This window comes from Ipomoea nil, unplaced genomic scaffold (genome assembly GCF_001879475.1).
Source record: "Ipomoea nil cultivar Tokyo-kokei standard unplaced genomic scaffold, Asagao_1.1 scaffold0202, whole genome shotgun sequence".
NCBI lineage: Eukaryota > Viridiplantae > Streptophyta > Magnoliopsida > Solanales > Convolvulaceae > Ipomoea > Ipomoea nil.
The window spans coordinates 1,860,805-1,866,804 of record NW_017616630.1 but is presented as its reverse complement, the minus strand read 5'-3'; the positions used below and the strand labels follow the sequence as shown (position 1 = coordinate 1,866,804).

Here is a 6,000-nt window from a genome sequence, read left to right as displayed (position 1 = left end):
CGCGGCGATCGGAGGAGAGGTGTCGTGTCTTTTGCACGACCGGCTTAGCTGCGGGATCGACGGCCAATTTGTGACAGATGACCGACCGATCGATCCCGGGCATGTCTTCAGGCCCCCATGCAAAAATATCGGCGTACTCCCGGAGCACGGCCAGAACTTCCGCTCGGAGCTCGGGAGTGAGGGCTCGTCCAATCTTTATCTTCCTGTCCGGGCGGTCCTCGGACAGGGGAATTTCTTCTATCTCTTCGGAAGGCTCAGGCTGCTCCTTCTGTTCCTTAGCCTCCTCCTTGGCTATGGTGTTCACCCGGGAAGATGGACCGGAATCTCGTCTATTGACCGCTCGGGTGTAACACTTCCGGGCGGATTGGACATCGCCACGGACCACGCCGACCCCGTTGGGGGTGGGGAATTTCATGCATAGGTGAGGCATAGAAATTATCCCACCGATCTTCATAATGGCGGGTCGGCCCAAGATAATGTTGTGGACGCAATGGAGGTTGACCACAACAAATTCCAGCTCCGTTTGGATCGACTTTGGAGGCGTGCCGATCTCAACCGGGAGCGTTATTTTTCCCTCGGGGTAGATAAGAGCCCCGGTAAATCCTGACAGTGGTACACCGACCGGAGTCAGCTCCTTCCTGTCAAGGCCAAGCTTCTCAAACACGTCCAAGTATAGGACGTTCACGCTACTGCCCGTGTCAACCATAACCCTTTGGACGTCCGTCCCCTTAACGTCGATCGTGACCACGAGCGCCTCCATACCGTGGTCGCTGGTGCTAGGTTGGTCCTCAAGGGTGAAGGTTATGGGTTCCATCTTCTGCCTCTTCCCGGTTCCCCGGGAATCTACTATTGCGACCGGGCAATTAGTCCGCGGTCGGGAAGCATCTTCCAGCCCACCAAAAATGACGTGGATGGTTGGTTTTCCGGACGGGCGGCTACTGGACGGAGGGTCAGGGTCCCGTCGGTCATCATGACGATCGTCCCTTCGATCGTCTCTTCGGTCCTGGCCCGACCGATCAGAGCGGTGATGAGATCGTCTGTGATCCCTCCGATCGGTATTTCTCTTGCTGTCTTCTCTCTTTCCCACACACTTGTCCAATTTTCCCAAATTGAGCAAATCTTCCAATAATTGGCGCAAGTGGGTACACTCCTCGGTGTCATGCCCGGCGCACCGATGGTAAGCACAGTGCTTACTCTTGTCAGGGCCGTCTCGATCGGGATGGGGAAGTTTGATGAGATTGCAGGACTGGGCGTATTGCATGGCCTCCGCTGCGGATCGGTTTAAGGCCGTAAACTCGCCAGGCCTGGTGCGGGATCGGGGATGGTCATCTCCCGACCGATGTTCCGCCCGGCCGGCTGGTTTACGGGACGAAGAGCCGACCTCCTGCAAGCGCTTGACGGCATTCGCCTCACCTGCGTTGGCGTAATCAGTGACCCTTCGGAGGGCCTCCTCATATGTGGTCGGGGGGTGGAGGATAAAATCCTGGTATAGATACCCCGCCCGGAGGGAGATGTGAAGCATGTGAGTGGCGGTCGCATCATCCATGGGCTCGACCTCCCCGACTGCTGCCTTCCACTTGATGAGGAAGTCGGTCAAGCTTTCCCCCTCGAGCTGCTTGGCCTTTTCGAGGTACATATAGGACTTCCTCACCACTTTGGAAGTAATGAACTTCCGTACAAACTTGATCGCCAGGGTCTCAAATTTGTCGATTGACCCCGGCTGCAGGGTTCGGAACCATTCTGCCGCCTGACCGGTGAGCGTTGAGTAGAAGGCCCTGCACATTACGGCGTCTGAAACGCCCTTCAGCATCATATTGCTGAAGAAATCATTCACGTGAGCCTCAGGGTCCGTCCGACCGTCGTAACTTTTCTCTCCCGAGACCTTCAAGTCGAGCGGGTAAGGCTGGGCCATTACCGCTGCTGTGAAAGGCGTCTGGTGTAGGGTCGATCGGTCGGCCGGGGGTGCTGTAGGATACGCACTCCTGAGCTGCGCAACTTCCGCCTGGAGGTTGTAGAGCAATCCTCGGGTTTCGTTGAGCTCGGCGGCTTGAGCGGCTTGGGCTGTATCCCGAGCGCGTCGACGTCGATGAGATCTCGACCCGCTATACCCGGATGAAGCCTCGTGGCTAGCTTCCTGCATTTGTACGTCCTCTTGCCCGCGATTCGGGTCTTGGGGCCCCAGACGCTGGCGCATCTCTGGTCGGAGACGATCGAAAGCTACCGCTCGGGCAACCTCTTCAGGGTCCTCCGCTTGAACGGCCTGAGCTGGTGCCTCCATCGCATCAGCACCCCCCGACCCCAACCGCGAATGAGCCGAGCGTCGAGCCCGGGAAGTGGACTGACGCTGCGGCTCTACTTGTGCGGTCGGTTGTACTGGAGGGGCGGCGGCTGGAGCTGTATAAGCTGGCGTACCGGTAAAGGCCCTAAGTACAATCTACTTGGCTGCTCTGAGTACCGACTGACTGCGGTCGGGATTCTCTAACAACAACCTATCGATCGTCCAAAAGTCCCTTACACTGTAGCTACTGTGGGTATTTATAGCCGCTATGCCGGGGACAGGATTCCAGCCGTTCGGCATGTCCTCCACGTAGCCACCACGTGTCATCCTCCCGGGTGCCCTGCCTGTCGATGTAAAGAGCCGCCACGTGTCCTTCGTCAGCTCTTTCGCCAAAGGGCTACCGCTCGGTGGTCGACATCGTCGCTCGGGCAGCACCGGTCGGTCTACGACCGGGTTCTTCTCATGGAGCCCGACCTGTTACCTGCAAAGACAAGGAGAAAGAGAGACTCCTCGGTCGTGGTGAAGCTATGTCGGTCGGGATATTCCCTACCAATATATATACATACATATATATATATATATATATATATATATATATATATATATATATATATATATATATATATATATACATATATATATATATATATATGTGTGTGTGTGTGTGTGTGTGTGTGTTCAAATGAGAACAAGTATATTATAGAGGATTGTGAGGACAGATGTAGTGTGTGCCATTAGCCGGTAAGTCGTGTGCATGACCGAATGTAGTCCTGTGCAACAGTTTGTATGTCGCGTGCTAGATTTGTTAATTTATAGAGCTTGGGTTCGAAACCTGATGTTTACATTTATTCTTGTGTGCCATTATGTATTAAGTTGTGTGCCTGGTATTAATTTGTTGTGTGCCCATTATTTGTCCTCACAGTCCTCTATATATTGTTGTCCTCATTTGAACTCAACCCTATATATATATATATATATATATATATATATATATATATATATATATATATATATATATATATATATATATATATATATATATATATATATTGGTGAGCTGTCGTAGGCTCCCAAATTAAAACCTTACAAACGTAGTAGCGGGAGTAAGGATCGATCCCACGGGGAGTAACTAGTTTAATGTATGTGTTCAAATTAAAGTAAATGGGGATTTGGTATGAAGGTGATAATCAAAGTAAATAAACGAATAAAGCAATGAAAACAATATATTGAAAACACTCAGAATAGAAAACCTTGGTTAGCAAAGATCCACCACCGGAATTTAACACTGATCATTGACTCAAAAAGGTAATTGATATACAATTGAATATTTGTCGTGAAATTATTTCATTTCCGTTTTCCCTTAGTTGTAGGTAACTAAAGCACACGCGGTTTAATTACCCCTAACTACTAAATAACCTAAGACAAGCGCTATAGATTTAATTTAATAGCAGCAATAGGAACTAGGAAAACCGACAAACTAAATAACACAAGCACAAGCGGTTGCATTTAATTTAGGAAAATATTCTCCCTGAAATCAATTATCACTAAGCCGTCAATAATTAACCTCAGTTGCTACTGAATATTAGAATAATTTGTAGCACAACATTATCTAATATAGCAAAGAATTATATCAAATAGGTTAGAAGAATATTTAATACCCAAATGCATAAAAATTATATAATAAAATAAATAAATAATCTTACAGCATAATCAATTCCGGGGCTTCTATTCACTAAACCAAGCTAAAGAAATTAGCAATGAATGGACATTGATAACAGCTTTACAGAATAATCAAGAGGGAAAGAATGAACATTTTACAATAGAAAACCTTCACTATTTATATAATTTCCAAATCATTTTCTACCATTCCTTTTTCCTATTTTTCAGCCTCTCGTCTGAATCCATCCGCCACAAGCAACGAAGTCTTCCATCATTTGCTTGCACGCATGAATTGAAACATTCAATTCATTTTGCATCTCTGTTGGACCATTTATATATTAATAATATATATATATTTATTTATAATGCATATATATTAATACTAGTACTTAGTATGTATTCTTATTATATATTATATATTATATAAGAATAGATTATATATTATATAAAAAGAACTAATTATTAGATAACATTAAATAATTAATGTAAAATTATTATAAAAATATACCTAAAATATGAGTGTAAAATATGTCTATCATATATATATATATATATATATATATATATATATATGTGTGTGTGTGTGTGTGTGTGTGTGTGTGTGTGTGTGTGTGTGTGTGTGTGTGTGTGTGTGTGTGTGTGTGTGTGTGTGTATTCAAATGAGGACAAGTATATTATAGAGGACTATGAGGACAGATGTAGTGTGTGCCACTAGCCGGTATGTCGTGTGCATGGCCGAATGTAGTCGTGTGCCACAGTTTGTATGTCGCGTGCTAGATTTGTTAATTTATAGAGCCTGGGTTCGAAACCTGATGTTTACATTTATTCTTGTGTGCAATTATGTATTAAGTTGTGTGCCTGGTATTAATTTGTTGTGTGCCCATTATTTGTCCTCACAGTCCTCTATATATTGTTGTCCTCATTTGAACTCAACCCTATATATATATATATATATATATATATATATATATATATATATATATATATATATATATATATATATATATGATTGGGGCTGTAATTAGAAAAGTTTAATTAGAAACGTTTAAAAAAACCTTTGATGTTCTCAGCAGTCCAACGCATAGGTAAGATAACGTTTTGAAACTACAACGTTTAAAAGATATCATTAATTCGCCGACTTTGGGTTACACATGCAAGCAAACGGCATCGTTTAACGTGGGCGGGCAAAACGCAATAGGCAACAACTAATAGACCAAACGGCGTCGTTTTAGGTGGGCGGGAGATTTTTGTGGGTAGGAAGTTGTTGCTTTATTATAGAGTTAGATTACATGCATAACAAGAATGTAAATAACGTATAGAAGCCAATAATACCATAAATCTCACCATCATTTTTTTTTATTTCTTTAATTTGTTCGTTAAATATTTTTTCCTTCAACTTTGTAAAATATATTTGGTGTTAAAACTTGGAATGGCCCGCAATTGAAGAATGCAATAACAGAAGCCAAGAATAAGTTGAAGAAAAATTAATAAACATAGCGTTTTTTATTTTGTTTTGTTTTGTTTTGTTTTTTTGTTTTTTTTTTTGGGTTTCGTTTTTTTTTTTGTTAGTTTTTGTCATTGTTATGCAGTGCACACCACCACGTATCACATATGTGCACACGGTGTAGTGGGTATGTGCACTTGTATTATACTAAGTGCACAAAACAGTCCACATAATTGCACACATTCAATACAACTGAAATTCTATCTCTCACATCTGGTATCAATTTAGTGTTAGGTCTCTCTATTCTCTCTCCCCATACACCGATGTCGACCAACTCCTCCGAGCGTACGGTCACCACCGCCACCGTAGCAGCTCCGGGCACCACCCCTAATCCTCTCTCTTCAGCCCATCACTTCGTGTCCATAAAGCTAGCTTACGACACGAAACTTCCTATTCTGGCGCACTCAACTGGTTCCGTTCCTCGGTGGTCAAGGCCTCCTTGGCTATGTCGATGGTGAGTTGCCGTGTCCTCCGGCCGTCCTCAACACCACTTCAGTCGCCGGCAACAGTGCCTCCGCCAGTACAGCTTCCGCCACAACAGTGAACCCGGCGCACAGCA

At 44.6% G+C, this 6,000-nt stretch overlaps 1 long non-coding RNA gene across 1 annotated transcript in view; it reads left to right on the top strand.

Moving 5' to 3' along the window:
- Positions 1 to 795: 795 nt before the first annotated feature.
- Positions 796 to 6,000, top strand: part of LOC109189450 — a 33,179-nt gene continuing 27,974 nt past the window's right edge. Inside the window, exon 1 of the long non-coding RNA XR_002055572.1 lies at positions 796 to 807. This is a non-coding gene — a long non-coding RNA (uncharacterized LOC109189450). The remainder of the gene's footprint in view (positions 808 to 6,000) is intronic.